We start from the raw sequence: 15,693 nt of genomic DNA, 5'->3' as shown, positions 1-15,693 counted from the left end.
AAGCAAACCCAAAAAACAGCTGGGCAAACTCCAGTCTACATCTCCATGTCTAGTGAAACTCTTAAGATCTTCATCTCCTTTCAGCTTTGTTGACTGCAACACACTTCTCTCTCTTGTGGGCTGGTTCCACTCCCTGTTAGCAGCTCTACTGGACAGGTGTCCTACAATTCTGAAATCTCTAACATCTTGGGGGCTCCAAGGCAATCCAGGCTTCACCTTCTCAGCGTCACTCAGTGGCCTCACTGGGCCTCCATGCAGGGACATCCCTCATACATGCTTGGCTTCTGCAGTTTTCCTTTGCTGGAGAGGGAGATGCTCTCCTTAGCTGGGGAGGGAGATCCTACATCCGCTTTCTTGTATCTTTGACTCTAAAGTTGGAACTACATGGCTAAAGCTGCCAAGTCCTACTGCTTGCTGGACCTGAAACATGGCTGCCTTGTCCAAATACATTTTTTACTAGCTTTCTTTTTCTGATGTTTTGTTTTTCTTCTGTTTTGTTTTTGTTTTTGTTTTTGTTTTTCGAGACAGGGTTTCTCTGTATAGCCCTGGCTGTCCTGGAACTCACTTTGTAGACCAGGCTGGCCTCGAACTCAGAAATCCACCTGCCTCTGCCTCCCAAGTGCTGGGGTCAAAGGCATGCACCACCACGCCCAGCTTTTTTTTTTTTTTTCCTTTTTTTCTGATGTTTTCCTTCACTGCCTAAGTGTGGCTTTGCCTGGAACTTGCTCTGTAGACCAGGCTGGCCTTGAACTCAGAGATCTACCTGCCTCTGTCTCCTGACTTCTGAGATTAAAGTCATGCACCACCAAACCAGGCCCTAAATTTTTCTTTAATTCCTTTTTACAAATTAGAAGCTTAGCTGGGTGAGATCTTACTCTGAGGTCACCACTTCCTTTATTCTGTTTAGCATCAGGCTTTTTTTTTTGTTTTAATCTTCTTGAGCACAAGACTAAGTTCCATTATATCCCCTGTTGCCTCCTTTCTCCTCAAATTGTATGCTTTGTATTTTACCTTGCTCATCTTGCTCCCTTTCATTATAGATCTACATAAGCTTAGCCCCTAAAAGCCAAGCAATACAGTCAAGACTAGGCTGTTGTGAAATCTCTTCTCCCAACGCTGTTAATCTAAAACTCTTTACTTTAGCCTCAGACAGATTTTTTTTTTTTTTTTTGGACAAGGACAGAAAACAGCCACATTCTTCACCAAACTATCACAAGACTCTTTAGGCCACTTACTAATATTCTCCTCTGAAACCTTCTTAAGCTTCCCCACTCCAACCCCCACCCCCAGGTCAAATCACTCTCAGCACCATTGACGGTTATGCTCTACTTACATGGCCCATTAAGACCTACTTAAAGCATTCAACTTCTTTCCTAATACAAAGTTTCAAAGTCTACATTCCTCCAAAGAAAAGCATGCTAAGGCCTATCACAGCAATACCCCCACTTCTGGTACCAACTTCTATATTAGTCAATGTTCTATGGCAACTCTTATAAAGGAAAACATTTACTTGGGACTGGCTTACAGTTCAGAGGTTTAGTCCATTATTGTCATGGCCAGGAAGCCTGGAAGTAAGCAGACAGTCAGAGGTAGCTGAGAGTTCTGTATCCAGATCTACAGGTAACAAACAGGAAGAGAGAGGACACTAGACCTGGCTTGAGGCAGGTCTTTCCAAGCCTACAGCAGGTAACAGCCTTGCAACCATCTTGATATTGACATTTTAAAATGTGTTTCACTATGTTGCACAGGAAGCCAGCCTTGAAGCCTGTGCTTAAGCCATACCCCTTCTGGCCTCACATGGGACAACAGGTTTGCATTATCACCTGTTGTTGAAACAATAGTATCTTACTGTATAGTCCAGGAAGCAATATTCCTGCTTCTGGCTTCCAAGTGCTAGGATTATAGATATGAGTCACAATGCCTTGCTAACATCCAGGTTTTAATAATTCTTTAAAAATCACAGAAAATTCACTGTCTATTGTCTCACACTCTGAATTCAGAGGCATCTGTAATTAGTCACTCTGTTAGTATTATATTATTATTTCAGGTATCTTAACTGTGTCAATCTGATTCAGCTACTCTACACAAAGTACTATAAACTATATAGCTTATAAACGACAGAATTTATTTCTCAAATTCTGGAGGTAGGTAGTCGGAAATGTAGGCACTGAGAGACTCTGTCTGGTAAAAGCTGTTTCCAACTCCTATGCCATGTGTTTTTAGTGTGTTCTCACACAGGGTAAGAGATAGGTGTTCTCTGTTGTAAGAGCACTCATCCCATTTAGAAGGAGTCTATCTTCGTAGGGCATGGTGTCATGCTTCTGTAATTATGTTTGGGAAGTGGGAGGAGGAGGGCCAGGTGTTCAAGACCATCCTTGGCTACACAGCAAGTTTGAGAACAGCCTAAGTTACATATCCTCCCTCCAAAAAGAGAGAGTCCATTCTCTTGACCTAATTACTTCCCAACAGCTTCTTTTCCTCGATATCATCACCTTGAAGGGTGGGTTTCAACATAAGAATTTAAAGAGGCCATAAATCATTCAGTCCATAACATTTAAGTTTTCCTTCCAAGCGGTGGGAATATTGCTCAGTTGGTAGAGTGTTTGCCTAGAATGTACAAAGGCCCCAGTTTGATTGCCAGCACTACATAAATCGGGGATTTTATGTGCCCCACCAATAATCCCAGAGTTTGGAAAACAGAGATAATGAGCACATGTTCAAGGCCAACCTGACCTATATATTGATTCACAGGCTGGACAGTACTATTTAGTGAGATCATGTCTAAAACAAAAAACAAAAACAAGCAATCAAAAGACCTCAAAACCATCCTCAGCTGCACAGCAAGTTCCAGCCTGGAATACATAAGACCATGGCACAAAAACAAGTTCCAGCCTGAACACATAAGACCCTGCCACAAAAACACAGCACGGTTTTTCTTCCCAACTTGTGCAACCAAGATTTTCAGAGGCTAACAACTGTTCTCTTTCCTCATAACCACACACCACAATTATTCTTTCAGATAATCGATTCACTAAATTCATTCCTCAGCTTCCTCAGCTGGACTAAATATAAAACACAGGCATTTATGCTCTTCAGTTATAATCAATTCAATATGACTACTATTCATGAGGCAATTATTTTAAGCTTAGCAACTCAGCTACAGCTCCTTTATTGAATTAGGCTTGGTATCCTAGAGCTTCCAGGGTGTTTATTTGCCTTAGCTTATTTCTAAGCAGTCTTTAACCTCCATGTTAATATCCCCCATCCTCTGGCTCCATCTCTAGGGAGTGATTTTAGTTTAATGAGAGTTCATGGAAAACGTTTTAGAAAAGGTCTCATTAAAAAAAAAAACTTGTAATTGATTCTTTGTGAATTTCACATCATGTACCCCAATCCCACTCATTTCCCTATCCCTTCATATCTACCCACTGCCCCAAAAGAAAACAAACAAACACCCATCTCACTGTGGAAGCTGCTGTGTGTCATGCTGAAACAACTTTACTTGCAAAAGTTCTTTGCAATGAGTCATTGGTCTGGTTTGAGCCCTCTGGCTTCTGCTATACTATCAATACTGGATCCTCACGGGGACTCCTCTTGGTTATCCTATTGTTGTCCTGTGTCACAGAAATCCTGTAGCTTTGGAGCTGTAGGACCAGCACTTTCACTCACATCAGAGGTTCATGGATGAGATAGATATTGAAGTGGGCCAACTCAAAGCCCTGGATCTGGGCCTGGGTAGTAGCTGAGTTGGTCAGTCTGCCAACTCTCATGTGCCTGTACCACCAGAGCCAGCTCTCTGGCTTTGTCCAGGTGAAAGAAGTGGGACCAGCTCTCCTGTACTCCTGCTTTTGAGGCCTCTGACTCTACTATGCTGCCCAGGGGGCCCACTCTCCTGAATGCTATAGCCAGTGAGGGGCAGGGACAGTTCTTCCTCCTTATTGGGGACAGCTCTCTGGCACCAACATCAGCAGAGCCAGCTCTTCCATGTTGCTCAGGCAAGGGATGGTTATCTAGATTAGTGATCTCACTGTGTAGTACTGTCCAGCCTGTAAATCAATATATAGGTCAGGTTGGCCTTGAACATGTGCTCATTGTCTCTGTTTTCCAAACTCTGGGATTATTGGTGGGGCATATACCATCCCTGATTTCTGTAGTGCTGGCAATCAAACTGAGGACTTTGTGCATGCTAGACCAACACTCTACCATACCAAACACTGTGCTGGGGATAGCTCAGCACAGTGCTGGAATATCTACTCGGCCTTAGGCACCAGCCCAGACCAGGGGTGGTAACTTGGGTCATGGTCATTGACACAGACCCAAATTCAGCAGGACCAAAGACCCAGATATAGCCCTCACTGGCAGCCTGTGCTAGGATGTCACCATGGCTTCAGGTGGCAACACCAGCCACTCAGATCAGTTTGCCCCATCCCTGTTGAGCCCCCAGTGTCAATATGGTCTCAGGGATTCAAAATGGTCTCAGGTAGCAGTCCAGACCACAGACATATGGATGGTCTTTGTTGCCAACACATGCTACAGCCATCAGCATAGACAGCTATAGGGTCATGGACCCAGACATCACCATGACCACAGGTGGTTGTGCAGGCTCCTCAGATCCACCCACTGTAGTGTCTCTAGTTCTATCTCATAATAGTACACAAACTGCTTGACTTTGCTTTTCCATGTCTACACCTTGTACTCCCTCTGTCCTATCTCTCCATCACATATTTCCTCGTTGTAGTGTGCCCTTGACAGGGTGAGGGAAGTAAACTGTCATCTCTATATTTTCTTAGCCAGGCACCATGGCTTATACCTGTAATGATACTTGGGAGGCCAAGACAGGAAGATTGTAGTGAGATCCAAACCATTCTGGGCCACAACAGGAGATTCCGTTTCTTGGATTTTGTTTTTAAAAGGATGTGTGTATAGAAGTATTGGATAGATGGCTCTGTGGTCAAGAGTACAGGTTGTGTTTTCAATGACCCAAGTTCAGTTCCCAGAACCCACACAGTAGTTCACAATCTTCTGTAATTGTCCCAAGGAATCCTATCCCCTCCTCTGGCCACTGTGAACTGTTATGGGACATTTGATTACACTCTGAACCTCAAGATTGTGTTATTTACTGGAAAACCCTGTTTCTAGCTGTGCTGTAGCTCAGTCCTAACACACACATTTAATTTAAAAGCTTTCTGGTTTTAGACGGGCGTGGTGTCACACGCCTTTAATCCCAGCACTTGGGAGGCAGAGGCAGGTGGATTTCTGAGTTCGAGGCCAGCCTGTTCTACAGAGTGAGTTCTAGGACAGCTGGGGCTACACAGTGAAACCCTGTCTCAAAAACCAAAAAACAAACAAACAAAAAAAGCCCAACCAACCAACCAAACAAAAAGCTTTGTTTATTGTAAACAGGATTAAATAAAGTCAATCAAAGGTCAAGAAGAAGAGCAAACAACCAGTTGACAGGGAGTGAACATAGGTAAAAACCATAGAGTAAGAGGAAGTCAGGGGGTTAGAGACATGGCTCAGAGGTTAAGAGCACTGGCTCTCTTCCAGAGGTCCTGAGTTCAATTCCCAGCCACTACATGGTAGCTCACAACCATCTATAATGAGATCTGATACCCTCTTCTGGCCTGCAGACATACATTCAGGAAGAACACTGTATGCATATATTTAAAATAAATAAATCTTAAAAAAAAAAAGAAGTCAGGAAGACTGATAAAGAGATGCACAGGAAGTAGAAGGGAAGGACATTCAGTTTGGGGTTTTTGAGAGAATGTGAAAGACAGCCTACTTTCTTTTTGGGATGTCGCTGAGAAGGAAGGTCAGGTGGGTGCTTCCTCTGCTTCTGTGAGCTAGCAGGCTTTCACCCCAGCATCTTGCTCCTGAGTCCTTATTGGTAAAATTGAATGTTTGAGATCTTGTTAAAAACAACAGTGGACACTGCACAGTGTGCTGTACAGACACACCTGGAGTCAAAACACCCATAGTTATAAAATTTTAATTAGTTTTAAATTAATTGACTAATTAATTAAAATGGTATGGGATTTTTGTTTTTGTTTTTTATATTTTTGAGACTAGATCTCACTATGTAGCCTTGGCTATCCTGTAACTCACTATATAGACCAGGTTGGCCTTGAACTCACAGAGATTTGCCTGACTCTCCCTTGTGATTCAAGTTATGTGCCTCTATGCTCAGCCAACTAAATTTTTTTAAAAAACTGGATCTCCACCGGGCAGTGGTGGCGCACGCCTTTAATCCCAGCACTTGGGAGGCAGAGGCAGGCAGATTTCTGAGTTCGAGGCCAGCCTGGTCTACAGAGTGAGTTCCAGGACAGCCAGGGCTACACAGAGAAACCCTGTCTCAAAACACCAAAAAAAAAAAAAAAAAAAAAAAGAAATTGCATATTTTTTTTTAAAGATAGAATCTCACTGTGTATCCCAATCTTAGCTAGAACTTAATATGTAGACCATGCCGGCCTAATGCCATAGATTATCACCTTAACTCTACCTCCAGAGTGCTGGAGTTACAGGTCACCACACCCATCATGAATTCCTATTTATTTATTTATTTATTTATATATTTATTTTGGTTTTTCGAGACAGGGTTTCTCTGTGTAGCCATGGCTGTCCTGGCACTCACTCTGTAGACCAGGTTGGCCTCAAACTCAGAAATCTACCTGCCTCTGCCTCCCGAGTGCTGGGATTAAAGGCATGCGCTACCACTGCCTGGTGAAATCCTATTTATTTAATTTGTTGTTCTTTTGAGATGGAGTCAGATATAGCCCAAAAAGACCTCAAATTTGATTTGTACCTGAGAATGACCTAGAACTTCTCATCTCCCTGCCTCTATCTACTGAATACTGGGATTACAAGCATTCCCTGAGTGTAGAAAGAACGTCTTGTGTATTTTATGGGTGCATCACATGTCAATTAAAAAGCCTATGACCTGTGGCTTAGACAGGAAATAGAGGTGAGACATCTGGGAGGAGAAAAGATTCTGGGATAGAGCCAGGTATAGGGGATAAGCCCAGGAAGATATGAGGAGACAGACCATTGATACCTGGGCACAGGTAACCAGCCATGTGGCAGAATGTAGGTTAAAATAAATAGGATATATTAAGTTATGAGTCTAGTCAGAATAAAATTTAGTCTATAGAGCCTAGCTATATAACCAAGGTATTTATAAATATATTTTGAGTCTGAGTCTTATTTCTGAGAGCCTGGTACTGGGGGGAAGAACGGGGCCTAACTTCAACACCTAAGAATTGAAAAAAAATGAGACATTCTTTAACACATGTTTGCCTGATCTTCTTAGCTTTAAAAATAAAATCATTAAATGTCTGGATTTTGCTCAGAAATTCTTTGCTTGTTTTGCAGAAGGCCCTGGGTTCAATCTGTAGCATCACACTGGGAAAAAATGCTTTAAACCAAGTGTCATGGTGCCTTCTTATAATCTCAACACTTGAAAAAATGTAGGAGGATCAGGAATTCCAGGGCGCCCTGGGATATGCAGCTAGTCTGAGGATAGTCTGGGCTACATGAGACTGTTTCAAGAATCAAAACATTAAAAATAAAAATAAAACAAGCAGCTGGCCATGGTGGTGGTGCACACCTTTAATCCAAGCACTCAGGAGGTAGAGGCAGGTAGATCTCTATGAGTTTAAGGCTAACCTGGTCTTCATAAGGAGTTCCAGACCAGCCAGAATTAAATGGTAAAATACAGTCTTAAAAAATAAAATAAATAAAATAAGGGTTAGGGAGATGTCTCAATGGTTAAGAGCATTTGCTGCTCTTACAGAGGTCCTGGGTTTGATTCCCAGAAGCTATGAGATGGTTCACAACACTCTGTAACTCCAGTTCCAGGGAACCTGAGGCCCTCTTCTAAACTTTGAGGACACTGGATGCATATGCACACTTAAATGCATGCAGGCAAAACACACACACACACACAAATAAAATAAATACAATCTTATTTTTAAAAAAAACAACAACAAAATAAGCAAAGGTGCCAAGTATTATTGTATTTACCTATAATCCCGGCACTCAAGAGGCAGAGGTAGGTGGATCTCTGTGAGTTCAAGACCAGTCTGGTTTACAGAGCTAGTTCCAGGACAGCCAGGGTTACACAAAGAAACCCTGTGTCAAAAAACAACAAAAACCCAAACCTAAAATTACAACTTAATATACAACAAAACAGGAGGAGGCTAACAGTCTAGGGATGTGGCTCACAGACAGAGAGCTTTCCTAGAACACATGAAGCCCTGGATTGCATCCCAGATACGGGGGTGGGGGATAATACTCAAACATACATTCTTTTTCTTTTTCTTGTTTTCGTTGTTGTTGTTTCCTCTGTGTAGCCCTGGCTGTCCTGGAACTCACTCTGTAGACCAGGCTGGTCTCAAACTCAGAAATTCACCTGCCTCTGCCTCCCAAGTACTGGGATTAAAGGCGTGAGCCACCTCTGCCCGGCAGCAGTAAGCATTCTTAACCACTGACCCATCTCTCTAGCTCCACATTTATTACTTAGTGTGTGTCTATGTGTTTGGATGAACATATGTGAAACAATGTATATTCGGAAGTCAGAGGACAATCTTGGGAGTTTTCTCTTTCCACCATGTGGTGTATGGGCTCAAACTCTTGGCAGCAACTGCATCTATCTGCTGAGCCATCATGCTGGCCCACCAGAGCTATTTATAAAGTGAATCCATTTTGTAGCTATAGTTACTACCAGTAGAAATAATCAGTATTATCTTAAGTATACACACTATATAATTTATAGCTAAAAATTTAAAAATATGCGCAACCACCTTATCAATGCAGTTGGGTCAAAGTGACTTTGGACACTTCTCTAAAGTAACATATGGCTTGTCTGAATTAAAGGACCAAGTCAATATTAAAAATTTTGGCTTAAAATATGGAAATGTACACATGAATTTAAAACATTAAAATATTGTCTTGTAATGTCTTACTCATTGGCTCCATGCCAGCAGCAGCCACACATAGAGTAGTAATTAAAGTGGCAACACTTGTCTTGAGGCCAAATTAGGGGAAATTATTTACTCTCCTTGCTAAGGTTAGGAGCATTACAAATCCCAGAATCTAGATAAATGAGGTTATGGTTATATACATACTACTTTTTATATTCATCTTTAAATGTACAATTTGATAATTTTTTTCTAAGAAAAACTGCTCCAAAGCAACTGAAATAAGAAACAGATTGCAATCTTTTATCTTGAGTATCTGTTTTGAGCACCATCCTCATACCCCAAACCCTGACAAAATATTGAACACTTTCTTGCTTTTTGTAATAGAAATTCCCAAACACACACAAGATAGACTAATGAGCCCTCCAGTGTTTGTTGTGATATATCTACATATCTTAACTTTTGGCCGATCTATTTTATGTCTACCTTCCATTTTGGCTTATTTGAACTCAACGATCAGAGGCTAATGTTATAGCTTAGTGATAGATCTCTTGCTGTGGTGGCTTAAATGAGAATGGCTCCCATAGGATAATTTATTTGAATGAGTCATTATCAAAGTGTGGCAGTATTTAGAAGAAATGAGGAGGTGTGGCCTTGTTGGAAGAGATGGAAGTGGGCTTTAAGGCTTCAAAAGCCCAAGCCAGGCCCAGGGTCTCTCTCTCTCTCTCTCTCTCTCTCTCTCTCTCTCTCTCTCTCTCTCTCTCTCTCTCTCTCTCCCTGACCCTTTTTCTTGCTGCCTACAGATCTGTATGTAGAACTCTCAGCTACCTCTCTAGCACCATGTCTGCTTGTATGCTGCCTTGCCTCCATTATGAAGATAAAGGACTAAACCTCTGAAACTGTAAGCCAGCTCTAATTAAATGCTTTCTTTTATAAGAGTTTCTGTGGTCATGGATCTCTTCACAGCAATAGAACACTGAACAAGAACCTATCTAATAAATCAAGGACCCTGGGATCCAGTTCCCAACACTATATGAAATATAAAATAAAATCAACGACCTTGTTTGGTTCATTGGCCTTTTAAATTTTTAATTTTGGAGGTTGGATGATGGTTCAGTGGTTAAAAGGGCTAGCTGCTCTTCCAGAGGACCTGGATTTGTTTCAACTAAACTGAGGTGTCAGCATTTGTGTCGGTGTTGCTCATTTTAAGCTGTTTGGGGCTGGGGTTAGCCCAGCCTGTTGAGTGCTTTTTTAGCAAATACAAACACTTGGACTTATTTCCAGCACTTTGTAAACCAGGTGTGGTAGTACACTGCTATGGTCAGCACTGGGGAGAATGGAGGTAGGATTATAAATTCAAGGCCTTCCTTGGTTCGGTAAGTTTGAGAACAGCAAGGCACAGATAAGTTCCTGTCTCAAAAATAAACCAAACTAACAAAACAAAAAGAAAACAAATAAAAACCCACCACCAACAACAAAACACAAGTTTTATTTACCATTGATCTAATTTTGCCTGCTGCCAAGCAAGTTTGTTCCAAACAAGACAAGTTTGCCAGGGAAGCATGAAAGAGCCCTTCACAGACTTTTCCCTCTGTGCAAAGATCCAGGATTCTCTAGGTCCAGTGAACACCTACATTTCATCCTTTATCTAAAATACAGCATGTGAAACAAGAAATACAAAATTTGTCAGTGTCAGTGTTCAAGTTTTACTTAGTCCCTGTTACTCTAAAAAAACAGTTTAAAAAAAAAAATCCTCCACAATCCATTTTCTGGAAAACAGCTTACTTCAAAGACCCGCCCTTCCTGTAGGACTTTAGTACGCCTTTCAGGTACTCCTCTTTGTTTGCCTAGGACAAGAACAGACACAAGGCTTCACAATTCGTTGATAAATGATAAATGATTAGCTGAGTTGCTTGTTCCATTGATCACCAGGAGCAAAGTGCTTGTTAGTCAAACTTTGGTTAAGCCCTTTTTCTTCCCAGGCCCCTGAACCTTGGCCCACACGCAGTCTGAGTCAACAAGTGTCCCCTAGAGGACAACTGGCCTCAGGGTCATTCTCAGATCAGCACACACCCTTTCCATAGTCTCTTGTTGAAATAGCGCCCTTCTTCTACTGCAGAGGCTCCCTGACCCTCTAAATGTTACTTTTAGATAAAAGTCTCTCTTTACTAAGTCTGGATTTTTACGTTTAAAGATGCAGAAGTACAAGACAATCTCTCAGCTCTTTTGAGCTTTAGCTGGTGCACACGTTGTTAATACTCTTCAACCCTGCTGGTGAATTTCTAGTGATTCCAGTGGCTTGCTCTGACAAATGATGGTAAAGGCAGATAGTCAAGATGATGGAAAGATTGTTTGCATTGTCTTATATATACCATTGCATTTAATTCCTCTAACTTCTATAAAAAGTAAGTACTATCTTTCAGCTGTTTCACAGGTGGGGAAAATGAGGCCTGGAAGAGTTCAAAACATTCTCAGACAGCCGGTGAGTTGTAAAATTGGATGCAAATCTGGATCAATCTGAGGTCACAATTGGTTCGGTGTTGGAAAGCATCATCAATCCCTCTGCACAGATCCTGACAGTGCAGGTAACCAAAGTGAAGACTGACTGAGCCTCTCCTCGTGGCATCAGCATTTGAGGGAAGGAGTTTTTGTAACAGCAGCCAAACTACAAAATTAATCATCCTGTCTCATACCTATTCCACACCCAGACCCTTCATTTTGATCTGAGGGACCTTGAGTGTTTACTTGATAATGGTATGGCTACGGACGAGAAGCACATGAAAAAGCTACTACTGTTCTGCTAGGATCTAGGTTGGTAACAACAGGGAGGACACATGTCCACCTGCTGAGCACAGCCCATCTCATGGAACTGTTGCAGCTGCAGAGGCTGAGGTCTGTGGTGAAAATAAACACTTTTTTAAAGGCCTGCCTGGAGTCACAGAGTGTGTGAATTACATAAATGAATAAATACCCCCCTCTCCTGGCTATTGTGAGCATTGCAACAGCTTTATTAATGATCCCTCTCCACAGACTAGGCATTTTAGACTCCCAGCATCTTAGGGTCACAGCAGTGGTGCTGGCCTACAATACCAATACCAGGAGGCTGAGACAAGAGGATCAGAAGTTCAAGATCACTCTTGGCTACAAAGCAAGTTGGAGGCCCAGTAGGAAAATGTGCTTACCACCAAACCCTGTCTCCTTAGCTGATGCCACCACCTCCTCTTTTTCCTCCTCCTCCTCCTCCTTTAACGGAATCTTGTTATATGACTACCCGGGCTACCCTGGTATTCCTGATCTTCTTGCCTCAGCTTCCTGCTGAGATTACAAGTGTTACCTTCATAATAAATTTACTCCAGATACCCATAATAAATAAATAGGAAGAATTTTTGAAGTATTTCAAAATGAGTTTATGGGTTTTGTTGAATGGCTGAGAGTTTTTGGGAATTCTGATTTCTCAATCTGAATCATAATGACTGACAGATTATCCAAGAGGCTGATGCAGAAAGACCTATGAAAACTCAAAGATAGTGTGGGCTACACAGTGAAATCCTCTCTCAACAAAGATAATAAAGAACTGATATCTTCCAGTAATTTGAGAATACCACCCTAATTTAATGCTCTCTGTGACCTATGGAAGATTAAAGTTTCACAATCTCGGAAAAGTACAACTTACAAATAGTTGTAGGTCCTAATTTTGACATAATCTGAAGTCTAAAGATAGGGAGAAAGAGCCAGTGTTCTTCCATTTATGGAGAGAGTTCTACAATTAAAACATTCTTCAAAATTAAGGGATATTTCAGGAAGTTCAACTTCCTGACCCTCTTCTTTCTTTCTTTTTTTTTATAATTTAAGTTTAAATTTTCTTTTCTTTTTTTTTTTTAAGATTTATTTATTTATTATATGTAAGTACACTGTAGCTGTCTTCAGACACTCCAGAAGAGGGTGCTAGATCTTGTTACGGATGGTTGTGAGCCACCATGTGGTTGCTGGGATTTGAACTCTGGACCTTCGGAAGAGCAGTCGGGTGCTCTTACCCACTGAGCCATCTCACCAGCCCCCTCTTCTTTCTTTAGACATTTTCTCACTATGTAGTTTTGCTTGAGTTGAAACTTACTATGTAGAATAGACCAACCTGACTCTAGGAAATCTGTGTACAAGGATGTTAGTGTGGGGCTGGTGAGATGGCTCAGCAGTTAAGATCGCCGACTGCTCTTCCAAAGGTCCTGAGTTCAAATCCCAGCAACCACATGGTGGCTCACAACCATCCGTAACGAAATCTGATGCTCTCTTCTGGAGTGTCTGAAGACAGCTACAGTGTACTTACATATAATAAATAAATACATACATACATACATACATACATACATATTTTTTTTAAAAAAGGATGTTAGTGTGTAAGTTTGTGTGAGACTGTGTTGCTAGGAATCAAACCCAGTGTGTGTGCATGTGCATGCTAGGCAAGCATTCTACCACTAAGCTATATTCCCTGCCAGGAAACTTTATGTAGATTAAAGTGCTCATGTACGTTAAAATGTTTTTTGATGATCTCACAAGAAGATAAAATGTTTTATTTTTCCCTGCTAGTAAAATTTTATACAATCTAAGAAAGTGGCCAGGCGAGATGGCTCACTGGGATAGCGTTTCCTTTGTAAAACCCGAGTTTAATTCCAGGTTGTACACACACAAAATAAATAAAGGTAATTTTTTACAAATGCCCCTGAAGCTCAACACTATATATGATGAGAAGAAAAGGGAGGGAGAGAAGAAAGGAAGGAGGATGCAAAACAACTCTAAGGTCAGATTGCTAGGTTTGGTATTCCAGATTTCAAAGGGGTCAATCATCTGTTCCAGCAGATAGAAGCCACCAGGGCTGCATTGACTGGAATAAATCTATAGGCTCTTGAAAGAATGAAGTTAGTCAATTAACCCCAAGACTACATTTGAAAGCATTTGAAAAGTTACCTTAGAGAGGCAACAAAAATCAGATTATATTCTGAATGTCTAATAGTCCGAAGGTTACATGGTAGTTTGCATTGAACTAAATACATTAAGTAGCAGGTTGTCTTCTTTTCCTCCTCTTCCTTCTTCTTCCTCTTTCTTTTGTCTAGGGTCATACTTAGTGTTCTAGACTAGCATCAAACCCAAAGTGATCCTTTACAGTCTGCTGTCTGTCTATCTATCTATCTATCTATCTGTCTGTCTGTCTATCTATCTATCTATCTATCTATCTATCTATCTATCTATCTATCTATCACTCTGTCTCACTATGTAGCCTTAGCTAGTGAGATTTCAATATATAGACCAGGCCAGCCTCAAATTCATAAGAGATTAGCCTGCCTTTACCTCTGGAATACTATGATCAAAGGCATGCACCATCCCCACTGGCTGTTGTTTATCTTAAAGATTTTTAAATTATGTGTGAGTAAGGGCACATGAGTGCAGGTGTCCTTATAGGCCAGAAGAACATGCCAAATCCCCTGAAGTTGGAGTTACAGGTGGTTGTGAGCTGTTTAATGTGGCTCTCCCTGTTTACATGTCACTTGGCAGGCAGATATTAGCAATGGCTTCCTGGTGATCAACTGAGGCTTCTCTCTTATTTCTTTTACTTAAAAAACAAAGCAAAATACTAGTTTCTCTGACTAGCCTGGAACTTGCAGTGACCCTCTGCTTCTGCCACCACACCCACCTAACATTTTTTAAGAGAATATCCAGTCAAGATCTAGATGTACTCCTTTGAAGACCTTTTGTATTCTGTATACAGAATTTGTCCTTTTGTGTGTGGAGTGGTGCTGTGGACCTTTTGTATTCTGTATACACAATGTGTGCTTTGTGTGTGTGTGTGGGGGGGGTGTTGTAGACTGAACTCAAGCAAGCAAGGTAAATGTTTTGCCAATGAACTACAGCCTTGTCCCCTTTTTATTTAAAAAAATTTAATTTATTTTGTTTATTGTTATTGTACATGATCAGTGTGTGTGTGTGTGTGTGTGTGTGTGTGTGTGTGTGTTGGAGGTGCACATGTAGAGAACAGAGGAACAATTTTGAGCAGTTGATTTTCTCCTCCTACCAGAGGTTCTGGAGAAAGAATTCAGGCCATTAGGTTTGTGCAACAAGCTCTTTTGCCTGTTGAACCATCTCTCTGGCTCTTTTACTGTTTTATTTTGAGCTGAGTCACACCAGGTTGCACTGAATGGCCTTACTTACTCATTAGCCCAGGCTACCCTTGAACTTGTCTTCTCCTGCTTCAGAAGCTGACTAGGCAAAATAAAGGCAACACCAGGGTTGGTTTACATGTTGCTTTTACTTGTAAATTTGTTTCTTGTTTTCACAAGTTCTATTTGTTCACTTAATTTCCAGTGCTGGGCTTGAAATCAGGACCTGGAGCTTGCTAAATAGGTTCACCACTACTGAGCCACAAACCTAACCCTTCTCATTTTGTTAGTTAAAATAAAGGAAAATGAAGTGTTAACTTACTTGGAGAAACAGCATTACATAAAGTCTTCAAACAGTACTGTTGACAAAAATGTCTGCATTCAAGCCCATCACTTGGTAGGTTCCAAGGTTTATCATCATGCAGATGTGATAGTGGCGAAGGCTAGATGTAGAGAGTCCAAAACTGCCTAGGATATTTCAGTTTCCTTTGGAGACTACATCTGCTTATTTTTTTCAGTGTTAGGAACATATCCCAGGGCCTTATGCATGGTAGATTCAGTTCATGTATGCTGTCATCTAACTCATACAAACATACATACATACATACATACATTCACACATGTAT

This window comes from Mus caroli, unplaced genomic scaffold, assembly GCF_978045245.1.
Source record: "Mus caroli unplaced genomic scaffold, Mus_caroli_1 scaffold_7, whole genome shotgun sequence".
Classification (NCBI taxonomy): Eukaryota; Metazoa; Chordata; class Mammalia; order Rodentia; family Muridae; genus Mus; species Mus caroli.
Note: the sequence above shows the minus strand (reverse complement) of the source record.